Below are 19,618 nucleotides of genomic sequence, written 5' to 3' on the forward strand. Positions count from 1 at the left end.
TGTGCAGTGAGTCCCAGTTGCCAGGCTTGGTTGTCCCTGACACCTTCCCAGGTAGGATGGAAGGCTTGGCCCCAATCAGACATCGTGTCACCAAGACTGGGTAGTCCCAGGAAGACACAGCCACCTGCAGCCATGTGGGTGATCTCTGGGGAAGTACTCTGGGAGTCTGATGCTTGTAGCTTAACCAGGTCCACACAGTAGTGTCTCAAACTGTCGCTGGACAACTCCCCCAAAAACAGTTTCCTGGAGGCACCTTGCTTGGTGGTCTGCTACTTGGATCTCCCCAAATCTGATATGCATATAACATGTGGGCCATGTGGAGGGTCACCCCAGGGAGGAATTGTGTGCATTGAAGGCCATTGAAAAGCATTGCAGTGAATGACCTTTTTTAGGGGTCTGTAACTCAGCCCCTCTGAAGTCCAATTTTGTCCAAACTTGGTGGGTACATTGAGGAGAGTGATCTGGAGACAACCTTTCATTTTGGAGCTTTGAAGTCCTGTGGGGGGCTTTTTAAAAACCGGACCAGTTTGCAAACTGGTTCACAAACCAGGCTGTGGTTCAGTTTGCAAACTGGTCCAGGAACCGGTCCAGTTCTGTTCATGAACCGAACCAGCATTTTCTGGTCTGTGCCCATTCCTAGTGCAGACAGACAAGAAACACAGAAACAAAAAAACCTTACTAGTCTATCCTAGCCAATACTTTCTACAACTAGCAGCTTCTCAAGGTTGCTTGCAGTTTCTCTCTCAGCAATACAGTTCAAGTCAGGACAGTGCAAGCACTGAGGCAATTGCACAAACTTCTGTGAAGTGTTCCAACCTGTAACTTTCTCCTCAAAAGGTTTTCTGCAGAGCATCAGGCTTCTTACAGACCTATGGTTACCAGGTGGTTGCTTCTGTTGATTTCAGCCAACTGCAATGCCCCAGACATAGAGTGTCTTCTGTAGGATCAGTGCGTGGGAGTAGGCAGGGTAGGCAACCACCTAGGGTGCCACCCTGCCAGGGGGTAATGTTTGGCGCCTCCTTACTCCCCCTTCCCATGTGGCACAACTACAAGCTGAGAGCCCCGGAAGGCACTGCTGTGCCACTGCTTTTCTTTGCAAGGCAAACTTTTTCTTTGCAGGTCAAATGTTGCCTTCCAAGGAAGCCTCCAAAGAACACCTCATTTTACTGCTACCTGCTGCTTTTGGGTTGAAAGAGGCTGGGCAGTGGCACCTTCCCAATGCGCTTAGTCGGAGCTGAAGATTTCTAGGGGGGTGCTGAGTATTTTTTTTTCTGAAAAGGGGGCATTAGGCCAAATAAGTTTGGGAACCTCTGCTCTACATAAAGATGGCCTATGCCATAAGAAGATTGCCAAGACCCTGAAACTGAGCTGCAGCATGGTGGCCAAGACCATACAGCAGTTTAACAGGACAGGTTCCACTCAGAACAGGCCTCGCCATGGTCGACCAAAGAAGCTGAGTGCCCGTGATCAGTGTCATATCTAGAGCTTGGCTTTGGGAAATAGACGTATGAGTGCTGCCTGCATTGCTACAGAGATTTAAGGGGTGGGGGGTCAGCCTGTCAGTGCTCAGACCATACACCGCATGCTGTATCAAATTGGTCTGCAGGGCTATCATCCCAAAAAGAAGCCTCTTCTAAAGATGATGCACAAGAAAGTCCACAACTGGTTTGCTGCAGACAAGCAGACTAAAGACATGGATTTCTGGAACCATGCCCTGTAGTCCAATGAGACCAAGATAAACTTATTTGGTTCAGATGGTGTCAAGTGTGTGTGGCATCAACCAGGTGAGGAGTACAAAGACAAGTGTGTCTTGCCTACAGTCAAGCATGGTGGTGGGAATGTCATGGTCTGGGGCTGCATGAGTGCTGCCGGCACTGGGGAGCTACAGTTCATTGAGGGAACCATGAATGCCAACATGTACTGTGACAAACTGAAGCAGAGCATGATCCCCTCCCGTTGGAGACTGGGCCACAGGAGAGTATTCCAACATGATAACGACCCCAAATACACCTCCAAAACGATCACTGCCTTGCTAAAGAAGTTGAGAGTAAAGGTGATGGACTGGCCAAGCATGTCTCCAGACCTAAACCCTATTGAGCATCTGTGAGGCATCCTGAAACGGAAGGTGGAGGTGCGCAAGGTCTCTAACATCCACCAGCTACGTGACGTCGTCATGGAGGAGATGAAGAGGACTCCAGTGGCAACCTGTGAAACTCTGGTGAATTCTATGCCCAAGAGGGTTAAGGCAGTGCTGGAAATAATGGTGGCCACACAAAATATTGACTCTTTGGGCCCTATTTGGACATTATCACTTAGGGGTGTATTCACTTTTGTTGCCAGCAGTTTAGACATTAATGGCTGTATAATTGCATAATTTTGAGGGGACAGCACATTTACACTGTTATACAAGCTATAGACTCACCACTTTACATTGTAGCCAAGTGTCATTTCTTCAGTGTTGTCACATGAAAAGATATACTTAAATATTTACAAAATGTGAGGGGGTGTACTCACTTCTGTGACATACTGTAACTTGGAGGTGATTCTTAGTTCACTTCCAGAAGCAAAACATTGCATGGTGACTAAATGGGAAAAAAGACAAAACCACCATCAGTCCATAGACTGGTATTTGAAAATTTGTAAAACTTTGTTAAGTAAAGGGCCTTAAAAGAGTGCAATTCTGTTTAGGATTCAGCAGCCAAATGATGAATATGTATGACTGTTTAAGGGAGGTCACAACTGCCTTTTTTCTCCTTCAAAATAATATGATTTACATGTAACTTTCTATTATGCAAACTCAAGCTATATCTTACTTGCTTATCTCCTGATATGCTCAGAGCAGCAATTAGAAGCTAGTTTGTCAAAAGAACAGTTTAGAGTTTAATCTGTCATACAGTCTATAATCTTTATCCCACCAATGTCATTTAAATTATTTTATTTTTTTCATCTTTTGCAATTATGTTCACATATAGGGGCAGGCTTGCCATAACAAGGCTCAATTAACTAATCCTTGTTCAATTATTTCCCCCCACAATTTGCATAAACTTATTACCACTGAGCACCCAAAGAAAATAATTGAGAAGACAGTCTAGATTAATTTCTTATCCTCTTAATGAGCAATATGAAGGAGCATTTTCTGTTTATTTCATTCTTTGGTAACGCACAACATTCACAACAACTTCCTTAGCATTGATGATGCTGCCCCAGCTGCTGAAGGGACATTTCTAACATTTACCTCTTTAAGACAGGTGTGAATGTACCTGAGTCTTAAGATGCAGACAGGCAACATACCATCTAGTGTAGTGGATTGAAAGGTGTGATACAAATATATATTAATAAACATCTAGAAACCTGACCCAGTCACTCTGTCCTCTGCATTCATCTTAACTGATAGACGTATACTTATTTATTCGAGTTATTTATAGTTTCCCACTTGGCAGATTACACTGAGTGAGTCAACACAATCAAATGATGGTACCTTCAATAAACAATGCAATAGGATTTGGGCTGTAGAACCAACCCAGAAGCCTCAAAACAGAACTGAAACAAAATATGTGTATTAACATGACTCCTTAAATGATGCAAAATTCCATTGTAGTATCCTAGACTGCAGAGGCCAGATAACAGCTCTAATTTCTCCAGAACTATTTTTTTTCTGGAGAGTTTTGACTAGATATGCCACCCTAATCCCACCTCACACCGTGAACTACTGCTCTGCAGTCACCACTGAGTGGGCAGGCAGGCAGCTTTTTAAAAAAGTCTACCTTGTGCATGTGCAGAACCACGTATTCTCTAGCAGCAACTATGCAGTTATACACATTGCTAACTGTGGGAAAAAATGGTGTTGGGGAATGGAAGCCTCTCAAATGGTTTGAGTGCACAATGGAGAAATCAGATGTTGGGAAATGCACAGTGAAAATAATTTGATCCATAAATATCAGACTTTCTCTGGTGTCAAGGAAAATCAGGGGTGAGGATGGGGGGCTGATGACTGGGGAATGGGGACAGGTGATGCTGTTTGGACATGCATGTTAAATCCAACAGGTAGAAGCAAGAACATCGGATCAAACAGTTCGTCTTATGGCACCCCTTGTCTCTGCAAGCTGTACAAAATGGTGCTGACCACAGTCTCTTAATAGTTTTTCTAGGTAACTCTGTGCATCAAACAGTACCATGCAACTCAACTGGCTGTGCAGAAAAGCCCTCTTGAATAATTCAGTTTTGCATAGTTTCCAGAAAGCCAGGAGAGTAGGAGCCTTCCTGGCCTCCTCAAGCAGACTGTGCAACAATGTAGAAGGCACATGTATGGACAGATGTTGATTTTGCCCATTTGCAGGTTGGCACTTGTAGAAGGCCTTTTCCAATTAGTGAAGCTGTCATGGTGGAACACAAGGAAAGAGACAGTCTGAGGCCATCATGCTATAGTTGGCAGCATTTTTAAAGGTGAACATGACCCTATCTAGTTAGGGCATGATTTAGCCCAAAGTAAGCCCTTTTAAGTTCTCTTGATTTAAATGAGGACCCTTATTTTTTTAAGACTACAATCCAAAATCCACTTTACTGATTTTAAGCCACTCTGAATAAAAATTGGACTTATTTTGAATGGACTTGTTTAGGATTACTCTCAATCTCCTCCCCCTGCAGTAGTCAATTTTTTGGCTTCAAAATTCATCACATTTTTTGCATTGTGATTTTAAATATCCTATTTCTGGATAGGCCAGAAGTTTGCAACACATCGATCCAACAGTGTTACCAGTTTGTGATTATGAACTGGCTTCTCTAGGCTAGACAGGAAATAAATTTTGCTCAATTGTTCATTGTGCATGAATAATAGAATGGATGAAATTGGTTGGTAGAGTGCATTAACTAGGACACACAACATTTAATCCGTCAAACCCCAGATAGTAATGAAAACGCTAAAGAATGACTTACTCCACTTTCAGTCGCTTGTTTTCTACCATTATTCTACTTATGACTGTGACATTCCATATGTCTGTTTCCTTTACAAACAACAAATGTGCCTAACTTTCTCTCTCCTAAGAAGGGTGGGAATAACACTAGATAACCTTTCTATTTTTAAAATTTTATTCATGGTAAAATGAAGAAAATATTACTATTACATCTATTACCTGAAAAGGGTTTTTGTTGCTTTTGTAGTTATTATACTTATATTCTATACTTGTTCGAAGAACATAGTAACCACCATGGTTTATCTAAAGTTGCATTCTGGTCCCAAGAGTAGCCAGCTGGATAACCTTTTTTTTTTTGTGTGGTAAAACAATTTTTTATTAGTAACATATGGGAATAAATCTATATCTATATCTTACATCTTTAAGAATTTCTTTTATCTACCCCATATATTACTTTCCACCCATTCCTCCCCCTGTTACTTGACCCTGCCAGTGTTATTTACTTAAAAAAAAGCCAGCTGGATAACCTTGAAGACTGACCATTTCTGTTTGTCCCAAGCCATGTGGCACTCAAAGGTACATGCAACTAAATATGGAGGTTCTTGTCTGTTTTTTATTTTATCTAATAGCAGCCATCACTATATATGTAATGCAACAGAGATATATGTAAAAAAGTGTCTTTTAGTCTATTGCAATGTTCCTCACTCAAGGCCTATGGGCACCATGACACCTGTCAGTGGGTTTCCTGGTGCCCACATACTTCTCCAAAGACCAAAGACAGTCCTAGCTTGTCTCGACTTCACTGGACTAGAACAGGGGTGGCCAAACTTGCTTAATGTAAGAGCCACACAGAATGAACATCAGATGTCCGAGAGCCACAAGGCATGGAGGGAGGGAGGAAAGAAGGAAGGGAAATAGATGAGGGAGGGAGAGGTGGAAATAAAGCAACTTTAACTTTAAATGCATTCTCTAAACCACTGGCTGACTTGGCTTATAGAAGTGGTTTAAAGAGAGAAGTGCCTTCTCCAAGCCGGCTGACAGGGTGGTGGGGGCTGCAAGAGCCACATAATATGTGTGGCTCCATGTGGTTCCTGAGCTGCCGTTTGGCCATCCCTAGACTAGAATGTGTTTTTAGAATAGCTCAGGTGACATTGCTGCTGACTTAATCTTTGTGACAGCAGAGAACACTGATTTGTATATGGCTGCCTCCATCAATCAAGAATGTGAAACTTTATGGTTTACCTAGCCCTCATTGCAGTCATGTTGTGATTGGCTCCTCCCTCATGGCACTCACTAGTAGTTAGCAAAATATGAAAAGTGCATACAGGGTCAACAGGTAGGGAACACCTGGTCTGTCCTAAAGCAGTGGCCAATCATGGGGTGCTACTCAAAGTTCCAATACATCTAACCCCAAAGATCCTAATTACCTCTAAATCATTTTAGGTGCCCTGTTCCAAACCTTTTCCAGTTTTGAATGGTATCATTTCTGAGACAGGAACTAGAACTACATGCCCAGAATTCTATGCCAACACTATAGATTTCATACTCCATGCAATAAGAATCAGGGATTTAGAAAACTTCCATGGGACTCAGCAATCTCACATATAGACACCAATCAAAAGCTAGATCCAAGAGGGCAGCCATGTTGGTCTGAAGCATTTGAACAAAGCAGGAGTCAAGTTGTACCTTTAAGACCAACAAAGTTTTATTCAGAACGTAAGCTTTCGTGTGCTCTCTAAGCACACTTCCTCAGATGAGGGGATTAGGTATTGTGGGCTGAAATACATGCAGTTTGTTGCAACAAACTGCATGTATTTTAGCCCACAATACCTAATCCCCTCATCTGAGGAAGTGTGCTTAGCACACGAAAGCTTACATTCTGAATAAAACTTTGTTGGTCTTTAAGATGAACTTGACTCCTGCTTTGCTCAACCAATCAAAAGCAATATTCTTCAGTCTCAAGTAGACAGCTTTGAGTATTCCCAGACCAATTACTGCAAGAAACCGGCTTGTGTATATGCTGGCTGTATGTTCAGAAATGATAGAAAAGGACTGTGATAATTCCACAGACATACTGTGCCAAAAGGATTGAAAATTTTGTTGGAACAAAGGCAGGGCCTTTTCTGGTCTCTGCTTAAACAGAACTAACAGCCAGCAACAAGCAGCGGAAAGTGAAACTAAACTAACTATAGCGCAGGCTTTTTGGCCCTAAGGGACCAGGAGGAAATATCTAAATAGTTCAATAAGGGAACATCACCAAATTCACAACCTGCCATGATATAACAACGACTTTATGTGTATCTGAAGCAGGAATTATGTTGACATACAGGCACTGTGAAACTGATCTTTTGTCCAATAGCATACATAATCTTCTGCCAATTTCCAGAACTATTACACTAATTCACTTTTGTTTTTTTAATCCCCCATCCCATGAATTTGCTGGATCAGAAATTTAAATTCTGCACAGAGAAAAAGAAGCCACTTTTGTTACATATGTTAAATTCTGGACCAAATTAATTGTGAAGGTGACAGCCATATCTGATATTGGTATGACTGTTCTGTTCATGTATAAATTAGGAGGCTAAAAGATTACCAGTTTTGTTTTGTTTTTAAATCCAAAGGGACATATAGATGAGCAGAGCTGAAAATATTCCCCTATATCCATTTCAAAGCCTAACCCTCATTCTACCCTGGCACTTTCCTTCCAGGTCATGGCTATCCAGTACATTCTTATTCCATCTTTCGCTAAGATGTACAGGATCGTGTACACAGTTTTTTTTAATCCCCCATTTTATTCTCAGAATAAATCCTGTAAAGTGGATTGTGGTGTGAGTGACTGACTCCAGATCACCAAATGAGTGGGGATGTGAGCCCAAGTTTTCCAGATCCTTGTCTAACACTCTAACCACTACACCATAGCATTCAGTCTCCAAGAAGGAGAGTTGTGTGATCATGAAGGGGAAAGAGCTAGATTTAGCTGGCACCCTTCCGAGAACCACTGGTTTCAGCAGTACTTCGCACCAGGCTTCGGATTCAGTGGGAGCTCACAGGAGCGCAGCTCCTGAACCTTTCTGAGAGTTCCACCTCCTTCCCATCTTGCCCACTGAATAGTAGGTGCAGCTGCATAACAATCCCTGGATGAGCTCCACCACCTATTTTTCTACAAAACGACCCCTGCTTCACACTCTTCTGCTGACCAAGCCCATCACTCTCCTACTTGTATCAATAGGAATTAAATGTTATTAACTTTAAACATATCATGTCTACAGCTCTTATCTGATGTTAAAGGACATCACTTTATCTCCGAGTATATTAGAGTACTGTTATTATTTTGCTTACAAAGCCATAATTGGGATCAGAGATGATACAATTAGGTAGCATTCAGAAAGGTTTCAGGCCACATTTGTTGCATGCAGCATTCTACAGCAAAGACTTCAACATGCTGATTAGCTGTTGCATGAGACAGTTTCTCTTGACATTTGTTCAAAATTTACTCCCTTTTAGCTCCACTGGGTAACTATTTGTCTGTATGTGAAAAGGGCTTAATTACTTTAAACTCTGTCAACCATTTCTCATTTTCTCAATTATAGCCATTCTAACTTCTCTCCCTTCTGCAATAAATGATTGCACCTTTCACAGGCCCTTCTCACTTCTTCATGTCTCTAACCTCCTTTTTCTGTCCTTTTCACAAATGTCCTCAACTGCATTATGGCCTATTTTAAGATAATCAAATGTAGCAAAAGTTGCTGCTGAAATTTAGAACTGTGTATTTATGGGAAGTACTTCAAGACAATAGTAGGGGTTGAATCCAGCCAGGTTTTTAGTTCAGTCTTCCCCAGTTATCTTCCTTAGTACAGCCCCAGTTCCACATGGCTTGTGTCCATGTTGGTTCCATCATCCCCAGCAGAGACCTTTTGGTTGGCCTATCCTTCCTTTTTCAAAGCTGGTTGCATCCCACCCTAACTTTACAAAAGTCTTTATCACCTCAAGACAGTCTTATGTATGGACAGGGCTTTTTTGGTAGAAAAAGCCCAGCAGGAACTCATTTGCATATTAGGCCATAGCCCCTGATGTTAAGCGCTTTATGATCCTCTGACCATCTAAATGGAAAGAAGGTTCTCAGTGCCATAGAAAAATAATAAAATAAAAACAAGTCCTTACTCAGAGCTGATAAATACTATACTTAATTAGAATCTTCATTCACTAGGACTTCTTATCTGCTTTAAAACACAAGATTTGTATCATCTCCTTTGTCCATAGATGAACCCTGCCCAGAAAACCAGGAGAAGGGAAACAATACACTACCAGTGTGGTGTGGGGAATACCCAGGCAATGTGAGAATGAGACCACATTGATAGGAAAGCATATGACACTATGGGAAAGGAAGAATGAGGGGTGCCACGCCTGAAATAAAGTCATGAAATAAGGAGGCAATTTACTAACATTTTTCTTTGATGGAAGTGAGAACTAGAGAGAGGGCATTTTCCATTCTGATAAGCCATTCCAAAGGACTGACTATGCCACAGAAAAAAGTCCATAACCTGACTACTGCCAAATGGACAGTCTTGAGAGAGTCACCACAAAGAGAAATAATCTTTGGAATGCTCTTCCCCTTGAGGCTTGTGGATGACATCTAGCTTTACAACTAATTAACTATGCCTCTGGCAGTAGCTGTGAATGTCCTGGGCTAGTGTTATAAAGCTTTGGCTGAGAGTAAACAAACTGAAGCTTAATGTGCACAAGACAGACGTAATGCTGGTTGGATTCAGACTACATCTTCCAATGGCAGAATGAAACTCTCCTGCCTCCCTCCTTTCCCTGTAGCCCCCCCAGAATTCTTCTCCTGAGGGCCTGGAGACCCTAAGGAATGACTGGGGAGGGGGGTGCATTGAGCAGTGATGGAAATTGCCAGTTTAGCCTGCATCCAACCCTGAGTGCTTAGTTGGTAGTGATTTATCAGCCATAGATGGGGTGAAACTCTCTTTAGCAGATGATAAGAGCTTGGGATGCTCTTGGCTCAAACCATGTTGATGAATACACAGGTCAGGACTGACGTTAGGAGCACCTTCTTTCAATTACATCTGGCTCACAATTTGGTCTCTTATTTAGATTTAGTCAACCTAACCATGTTGAACCAACCTTCAGATTGGACTGCTGACACATGCACATAAGACTGTCTTTGAAGACAACTTGGAAGCTTCAGTGGGTACAAAATACAGCAGAGAGATGCCATTCTGGGCTCTGATACTTGAAACGTATAACTCCAGTCCTGTGTCTGGCCACCTAGAATCATAGAAACATACAGCTGGAAGGGATCTCAAGGATCATCTGGCCCAACCCCCTGCACAATGCAGGAACTTTACAAATACCTGCTCCCCCCAATACATCCCCAGTGACCTCTGCTCCATTCCCAAAAGATGGTTAGTCTGACATGACTTGTTCTTGAGAAACCCACGCTGGCTTACCATGTAATCACAGCCATCTTGACTAAATGTTCATGGACTGACTGCTTGATTATTTGTTCTCAAAACTTTTCCAGTATAGCTGTTAAGCTGACAGGTCAGTAGCTACCCGGATCCTCTATAGCAACCCTGCACCATAATATAACTGTTATTTCTTTTATTTTTACCCGGAGACTCTCAACTGAACTGCCTATTTGCTTCTAGGTAACTCTGGCTACCTATTAGCTTCCAATCCCAATTGTACTAGTAACAGCCTTTAAAGCCCTTCACAGTCTAGGGCCTTCTTGTCTATTGAAGCATATCTCCTGGTATGCCCATGACTTGGATAGCCCAGACTAGCCTGATCTCATCAGATTTCAGAAGCTAAACAGGGTCAGCCTTGGTCAGTATTTGGATATGAGACTTCCAAGGAATGCCAGGGTCACATCAAAAGGTAGGCAATGGCAAACCACTTCTTAATGTCTCTTGTCTTGAAAAACCATATGAGGTTACCATGGGTCAGCTGTAACATGACAGCAAAACCCAGCCTCTTGGTATATTCCCATACACCAACTGCACTCTTCAGAGAAACCTCTCTTCGTGGTGCCTCAGGACTGTCAGTAGTCAGGTTGTGGGCTTTTCTGTGGCATGGCCAGTCCTTTGAAACGGCTTACCAGAATGGATGCAAGAGGGTGCATTTCCTGTTTGTTAATGAAGTCATGTAAAAACCAAAAAGGAGGCAGTGTGGCCCTCTGGTGGATTAAAAACTGGTTAATTAATTAACTGGTTAATTAACAGGGAGTGAGTATAAATGGGCAGTTTTCACAGAGGTACTGCAGGGCTCGGTACTAGGTCTTGTACTTTTTAACATGTTCAGTAATGATTTGGAGTTGGGAGTAAGCGATGAAGTGGCTAGGTTTGCTGATGACACTAAGTTTTTAGGAAGGTGAGAACCAGGGGAGAACCAGAGGAATCTGTCAAGGCTTAGTGAGCGGGCATCAATGTGGCAAATGAGGTTCAACATGTGCAAGCACATTGGAGCAAAAACATCCAAACTATAAATATGTGCTGATGGTATCTTTACTGGCGGACCAGGAGAGAGATCTTGAAGTTGTGGTAGATAACTCACTAATGATGTCGACCCATTGTACGTCTGCATTAAAAAAAGGCAAATGCATTGCTGGGGATTATTAGGAAGGGGACATAAAACAAATCAGTCAGAATCATAATGCCCTTGTATAAATCTATGATGCAGCCTCATGTACAGTTCTGATCACCACACCTTAAAAAAAGATACTACAGCATTGGAAAAGGTGCAGAAAAGTGCAATTAAAATTACTAAAGGGGTGGAACAACTTCCATATAAAGAGATGTTAAAGAGGTTAAGGTCCAGTAGCTTGGAGACTGAGGGAAATGATGATTGAGCGGCGATACAGTAGAGGTTTACAAAATGCATGGGATAGAGAAAGTAGAGACAGAAGTACTTTTCTTACTTTCTCACAATACAAGAACTCCTGGGCACTCATTGAAATGAATGAGCAGTAGCTTTAGAACAGATAAAAGGAAGTACTTCTTCATCCAAAAAAGTAATTAACATGTGGCATTCACTGCCACAAGAAGTGCTGTCAGCTACAAGCATAAAGAGCTTCAAGAGGGGATTTGAAAAACATATGGAACAGAAGTCCATCACTAGCTAATAGCCACAAGGTATAGCAGGAACACTGTGCCTGGGTGGCAACAGTGAGAGGGCTTCTGGAGTTCTGGCCCCACCAGTGGACCTCCTGATAGCACCTGGGTATTGACCACTGTGTGACACAGATTGTTGGACTGTATGGGCCAATGGCCTGATCCAACATGGCTTTCTCTTATGTTCTTATGTCATACACAGAGAACATTTGGTGGAGGGTCAATTGCTTTGTCAGATATGGTTTTCCATCTTGAGGTTTGATTACTTTGTAGTATTTTATATTTTTGAACTTGCTGCTTTGAGATTGAAGACATATAGTGGGATATAAAAGGTAAAGGTAGTCCCCTGTGCTAGCACCAATCGGTTTCGACTCTGGGGTGATGTTGCTTTCACAACGTTTTCACAACAGTCTTTTTACGGGGTGATTTGCCATTGCCTTCCCCAGTCATCTACACTTTCCCCCCAGCAAGCTGGGTACTCATTTTACCGACCTCTGAAGGATGGAAGGCTGAGTCAACCTGGAACCGGCTACCTGAACAGCTTCTGTTGGGATCGAACTCAGATCATGAGCAGAGAGCTCCGACTGCAGTACTGCAGCTTTACCACTCTGCGCCATCGGGCAGAATTCTGAATTCAGGGGAAATACCAAGTAATCTGAAAATGCTTCCTGACCCGCTCTGACTAAGAACAAATGATTAATCACATTTTGGTGGGGGGGGGGCAGGACTGAGTAGTACAAAAGATCAGAGGCAGGATAGGATAAGGATTACCATCAACTTTTCCAACTTCATTCACCCTTGTTTTAGGACTGAGATGGCAGTGTCTGGGTGGGGTTGATAAAGAAATACAGAACAAGATGATGTATTGATGGTAATCCTTATCCTATCCTGCCTCTCTGATCCTTTGTACTACTCACAGTCCCCCCTGCCTTAATCATCTGTTCTTAGACAGAGCAGATCAGGAAGCATTTTCAGATTACTTGGTATTTCCCCTGAATTCTGAATTAAGTTTTAACCTCAATAACAAGCACTCTTTTAGCCCTATAGTAGACCTACAGTTAGGAAGATGGGGATGGATCCAGTCAGCTTTTTCATTCATTCTCTTTCTTACTGCAGTCCTGTTTCATATGGCTTGTCCATACAAGCCCCATGACATCCAGTATACCCTTTTGGGGTGGTCAGTTCTTCCTTCCTTCTTCCACAGCAGAAAAGGTAGTTGGGTCCGGCTATGATTTCCCCCCCCCCCCCCCCCGCTCACCAAATCACAAAAAAGTCTAATTATTGTGACTGGAATTTCCTTATTTACCTCTTGCTGGCACAGATCAGTTTAGAAGCCTGACATGTTATCTGGCAGCCAGACATTTTCCCACTATGCATTTTAAAGATACAAACACTGTTTCTTTCATTCCAGCATTTTCTCTGCCATGAGCCTCAACAAACTCAGCTTAACCTACTTCTTCCTTAAGACTCTCATCTCTCAATGCCACTTTCCACAGTATTATTATACAGACGGGAGACAGTTTTATTACAAGTAATAAATATTACCAGTACTGTTTATGCGTCTAACAATTGTATTTATTTTGTGTCACCGTCACATCATGAACAATCATAATTGTTTAAGGCCAAATCAAAAGCACTTCTATATTAATATAAAATTTATAGACACTCATTAATTAGACAGGGTAATAAAGAAAGAGCTAATGAATGGATTTGGTCTACAAAATTCATCCATAGCAAATTTAAATATTTAAAAATGGTTCTAAATCATGGAAAAACAAACATAAGGTCTTTCAGTTCCCCTGTTACAACATGCATAAAGTGATAGTAGGGAGGTTCAAAATGTGCACATGCACACACACGCTCTTTCAGAAACCTCTATGAGCTTACCTATGAGCTACAAAGATAGAGAGCATGTTCACACATAGTAAATAATGCAGTTCCAATTCACTTCAGTGACCCTTTGCAAGTGGACTTTGCCATTTCACACAGTAAAATCCAGTTGCAAAGTGAATTGAAAGTCTGTTATTTAGTATGTGTGAAAGTGTCCTGAATGCCAGGGTCTGGAACTGTCTGTCATCAGTTTAGCCTAATCTGTGCAAAGTTTCTTTTCTCTACCACCACTACTCCCTCCAGAAACTAATGCATCATTTGCACATGGTTGGCAGTTATAGAATTGTATTATAACAATCACAGAATCAGGGCTGGAAGGTACCTCCAGGGTCATCTAGTCCAACCACCTGCACTGCACAGTGCAGGAACTTCACAAATACCCCATCCCATATATTCCCAGTGACCTCTGCTCCATGCACAGAAGATGGCAAAAACCTTGAGGATCCCTTGTCACACTTGCCTGGAAGAAAATTACTGTCTGACCCCAAAGTGGCAATCAGCATTTCCTTGGGCATGTAAGAAAGGGCTACAAGAACTGAGCACTGATGCAACCCTTCCTGCCTTCCTTCTCATGATCTGTCTAATTCACAGAATCAGCATTCCTCTCAGAATGCCATCAAGCCTCTATTTAAAAACCTCCAAGGATGGAGAGTCCACCACCTCCTGAGGAAGCCCATTCCACTGAGGAACCACTCTGTCAGGAAGTTCTTTATGTTTAAATAAATGTTTAGCCAGAAATTCTCTTGATTTAATTTCAATTTGTTGGTTCTCATCTGATCTTCTGAAGTCACAGAAAACAATTCTGCACCATCCTCTATATGACAATCCTTCACATACTTGAAGATAGTGATCATATCACCTCTTCATTGTCTCTTCTCCAGGCTAAACATACCCAGCTTCTTCAACCTTTCCTCATAGGACTTGGTGTCCCGACCCCTCACTATGTGGACATGTTCCAGCTTGTCTATATCTTTCTTAAATTGCAGTGCTCAAAACTAAACACGATACTCTCAGTGAGGTCCAACCAGAGCAAAGTAAAGTGAAACCATCACTTCATGAAATCTGGACACTATACTCTTCTGTGATTGTGCCCTTTTTGGATCCTTCATTAGAATTTGCATCCTCATTGGCAGATCCTTTGATACTGCCTCTCAATTGGCCAGTTTGAATTATGCAGCCAATCAGGATGCAGATCTTTGATCCTCTCAGTCTATTGTGTTGCACCTCAAGCTCAGGACACTATATGCAACATATCCAGGCATGCCTTCACATACATAATAATAATGTTTATAATTAATTTCTGAACTGATATATGCTGCTTACCAGAGCTTCTCTCATTCCATTGGTTTCTGTGAAATCTTTCTGACTTTCTCAGTAAGATATATTTATCTATCTGTATTGTAATATCCTTTCACCACCACTACCCATTAGAAACAAGAGATCTTGACATCAGCTCTAACCTCTTTAACACAGAGACAAGCAAAGAGTGACTAAAATTTTATAGATGCCCTTTTGGCAACTGGTCAGTTATTTCCAGTGGCTATCTGAAGTATTTATGCTTGACAATTATAATGGCATAAGGGCAGATGTGTGTAAGTTTATGACATGGCAGTTAGGTTTATTTTTTCATCAAAACAGTCCTGAAAATAGAGCTTATGAATAATCTTTAATGAAGATTCTAGCCATCTGAAACGTCACTCACACAAATTTGGGAATCAGGTCAGTCAAAGATCTCATCAGTGTACTACAAAATATTATTCCAAGGGGGCAAGAGGAGCAGTGAAACATATTGAATTGGCATATTTAATCCAATTTACAACTATATATAGAAGCAAAGATTGGTTCAAGAAAAATTTAAATAAGAACCTTTTATGTTTCGCAATTATAAATTGACAGATGATCGTTGACTGGATTATTTACAAGATGATTTGTGCTTTGGAAAATAAAAGCAAGGTCCAGAACACAAACTGTGGGGGCACTCAGAAGAGTTTTTGACTAAACATTAGGAAGAACTTCTCGACAGTTAGAGCGTTCCCTCAGTGGAAGAGGCTTCCTTGGGAGGTTGTGGGCTCTCCTTCTTTGGAGGTTTTAAAAACAGAAGCTAGATGGCCATCTGACAGCAATGCTGATTTGGGTGCTACTTGACTCCTGCTTTGTTTAGTCAGATCATGAGATGGAGAGCAGGACTGGTTGCATCAGTGGTTAGTTCTTGAGGCCCCTTCTTACATGCCCAGAGAAATGCTGATTGCCACTTTGGGATTAGGTAGCAATATTTCTCCAGGCCATTTTTGCCAGGGATCCTGTAGAATTTTTTTTTGGGGGGGGCATCTTCTGGGGTCACTTTCCTCTTTCCTTGATGGCCAGGGACAAAGGGTGGTGATTGGGTGAGAACTGTCCCGAAGGCACCCGCTTGACTGTGGGGTGCCTTAGGGGACGGTGCTCTCCCCGATGGTATTCAACATCTACATGTGCCCCCTTGCCCAGATTGCCCAGAGGTATAGGTTGGGTTGTCACCAATATGCTAATGACACCCAGCTCTATCTACTGGACGGCCGGCCTGCCTATATCCCAGAAAATCTAGATCTGGCGCTGCAGGCTGTGGCGTGGTGGCTCAGACTAAGCAGGTTGAAGTTGAATCCAGAGATGACAGAGGTCCTTTGTTTGAGTCAGGGCGGTCCGGGAAGGGAAATTCCCCTACCAGCATTTGATGGTGCACCACTGAAAGTGACGCACTAGGTCAAGAGCTTGGGGGTACTACTGGAGCCTGCCCTGACAATGGAGGCCCAGATAGCAGCCACTGCTAAATCCGCTTTCTTTCGTCTTAGTGGGTGAGGCAGTTGGTCCCTTTCCTGGACCGCGACGACTTGGCAACAGTGATCCATGCAACAGTCACCTCAAGGCTGGACTACTGCAATGCCCTCTACATGGTGCTGCCCCTGTGCCAAACCCGGAAGCTACAGCTACTGCAGAACGCGGCGGCCAGGCTGTTATTGGGACTCCCTAAGTGGGAGCACATACAGCTGGGGCTGTGGGAACTGCACTGGCTGCCAATAGTGTACCGGATTCATTACAAGGTGCTGGTCATTACCTTTAAAGCCCTATATGGTCAAGGACCTGTCTACCTTAGGGACTGTCTCTCCCCATATATTCCCCAGAGGATACTTCGATCTGGTTCCCAAAACCTATTGGTAATCCCTGAGCCGAAGAAGGCCAAACTGAAAGTCACCAGGGAAAGGGCCTTTTCAATTGCTGCCCCCCCATTGGTGGAACCAATTGCCAGAGGAAGTTCTTTGCCAGTTCCGCAGGGCCTGCAAAACCATCCAGTTGGCCTTCAATTAACATGAAGCCTGCATAGTAAATGGAAGGTCGTCACACTGAAAAATGGAATGATACAATACTTCGATCTTAGTATCAAACGAAATGAAATGCTGTTTTAATTATTAGAATGTTTAATTTTACTGAATGCACTATTTTTATAGGATGTATTGTTTTACTACTGTGAAGTTTTATGTTGTGAGCCGCTCTGAGCCTGCCTTAGCAGGGAGGGCGGTATATAAATAAAATAAATAAAATATGATTCTATGATTTATGATTCAGTTTGAAGAGCACTCCTATCTGCAGTGATATCCAGCTAGCCCAAATAAACCAAGATTATCTTGAAATTCTAAAACTCCTTTTTTTTTTAAGGGTGACACTCATTAAACTGTTATCCAAATTTATTATTAAATATATTCTTGATTTAGCTGTTAAATTCATTTCTTGGCTTCATTTCTTTGCTTTCTAGTTGTAACTTATCGGACTCAATAATTCAACATTTTACTGTAAAAAGGTATCATTTATCACTATTGTAACGTCAAGGGAGGCTGCCACCGCATCTGGATCTATCGCACTTCAATACTAACTGCCTAGGATCAGTATGCGTTGAGAAAGGAAAATATTGCATGATCCGCCTGAATAGATGAAGTAGCACCATTGCAATTTTATCTGACTGTTTTATTATTTTAATATTGCTTATTGTGTATTTTATGTTGTTAGCCGCCTTGAGTCTGCATAGAATGGGCGTGATGTAAAAATAACATAAATAAATAACTATAAATATCAACAAAGCCAGTCCAGGTGATCTGGTTTTAATTCTCTAAAGGAAACATTACTCAAATGTATCAAATAGTACCTACACACCATTATTTCCCAAAGTCTCCAGTAAAGTTCCCCCTACAAAGGGCATTTATGTATACCAGTACTGAACATGGGAACATGAGCCGCCCTGAGCCTGCTCTGGCGGGGAGGGCGGGATACAAATAAAAAGTATTATTATTATTATTATAACGATCATTAAAATATATGTATTTTTTAATGAACAGCCTGTAGTTAATCTGGCTTCATTCAGATGGGAGTGATTTTCTTATGGTCACTGACAGCTTGTCACAGACTAGTCAGACTGAATAGGTGGTTCAGCACTGGCTTGATTAACCTGTAGGTGGAAAAGAGGACACCCCTCAACTAACCTATCTTGTCAGTTTCAGGAGGAGCACCAGTCGTTTTCAATGATCAAAAATCAGCCAGCTAGCCAGAAGATTGCCTTATTTCACAACAAGTCAGATAAAGCAAAGAAGATTTGGAGTGGCATGATCAGATTGTTATTTCGGCTTTTCAACAACATCAGATGAGACAATAAATGTTCTGAACAAAACCCTGCAAGTGGCAATGGATGGAATAAGGTGATAAACTAAGATTGGCTGATACCACAAGAAGCCAGCAAGACTGAGATTGGCTGATATTACAAGAAGCTAGCCTTTCTGGGCAGGGATTGCAGTTTGGCTATGCTATTAGATCCATGTCTACAATCAGAGGTGCAGTTCCCCTCTGTGCTGCAAAGTGCTACTTCAAATTGGTTCACTAGTGTCATGTTTTTCTTGAAAAAGTGATCTGGCCACAAGGATCCAAGATCTGATTGCATCCAAATAAGATCACAGGAACCTGCGCTGTCAGGCTGTGTTTGAAGACGGTTTGGAAGCTTCAGTTGGTGTAAAAATTGGTGGCAAATTGCCAACTGGTATAACTTTACAGGGAACACCTCTTGCCAGGGCTAAACTGACTGTCAGTTGCTTCCAGTTACTGGTCAAAATGTTGATAACTGTAATGCCCTTACAGCCTAGGGCTGAAGGACATCTGCTTGTTATTTAGATAAACTTTCGAGGTTTGACTCCACGTGTCTCAATTTCTTGAAGTAAGGTGGGTGATTTTGAAGTAAGGTGGCTTGGTGACTTGGTTGTAGACCAGTTTTCAATGTCTATTGAAGACCCTTTTGTTCACTTTAGCTTTTTGGCATCCTTCTGCTGGTCTTTTAACAGTTCCTTAACCTTTCAATTATTTATATTACCTAATATTACTGCTATGATTTAGACCCATTTTAGGACACTGAGAGTTCCCCCCCCCCCCGACATTGGGCTGCTGCTGCTTTTATGGTGCTGTTACTTTTCTCTTGGATATTTCCTACTGAATGGCAGGGATTTAAGGATTTGGACATTGTGTTCAAGTGTTCTGAACTGTCTTGTGACTCTACTAAGTTGAGAGCGCAGAACTGAATTGATTTTAAAAAACAAATCAAAAGGCATTTATTTTGTCCCGCAAAGGTGTGTGTATATAACCTAACTAGGTGTTTTCCAGACTGCCTTAATATTACTCTTTCCT

General features: G+C 42.0%; 1 protein-coding gene across 3 annotated transcripts in view; it reads right to left on the reverse strand.

The window, feature by feature from the left end:
- Positions 1 to 19,618, reverse strand: part of SGCZ (sarcoglycan zeta) — an 865,974-nt gene that overhangs the window by 311,597 nt on the left and 534,759 nt on the right. The gene's annotated exons all lie outside the window — the stretch shown is intronic.

This window comes from Heteronotia binoei, chromosome 9, assembly GCF_032191835.1.
Source record: "Heteronotia binoei isolate CCM8104 ecotype False Entrance Well chromosome 9, APGP_CSIRO_Hbin_v1, whole genome shotgun sequence".
Lineage (NCBI taxonomy): Eukaryota > Metazoa > Chordata > Lepidosauria > Squamata > Gekkonidae > Heteronotia > Heteronotia binoei.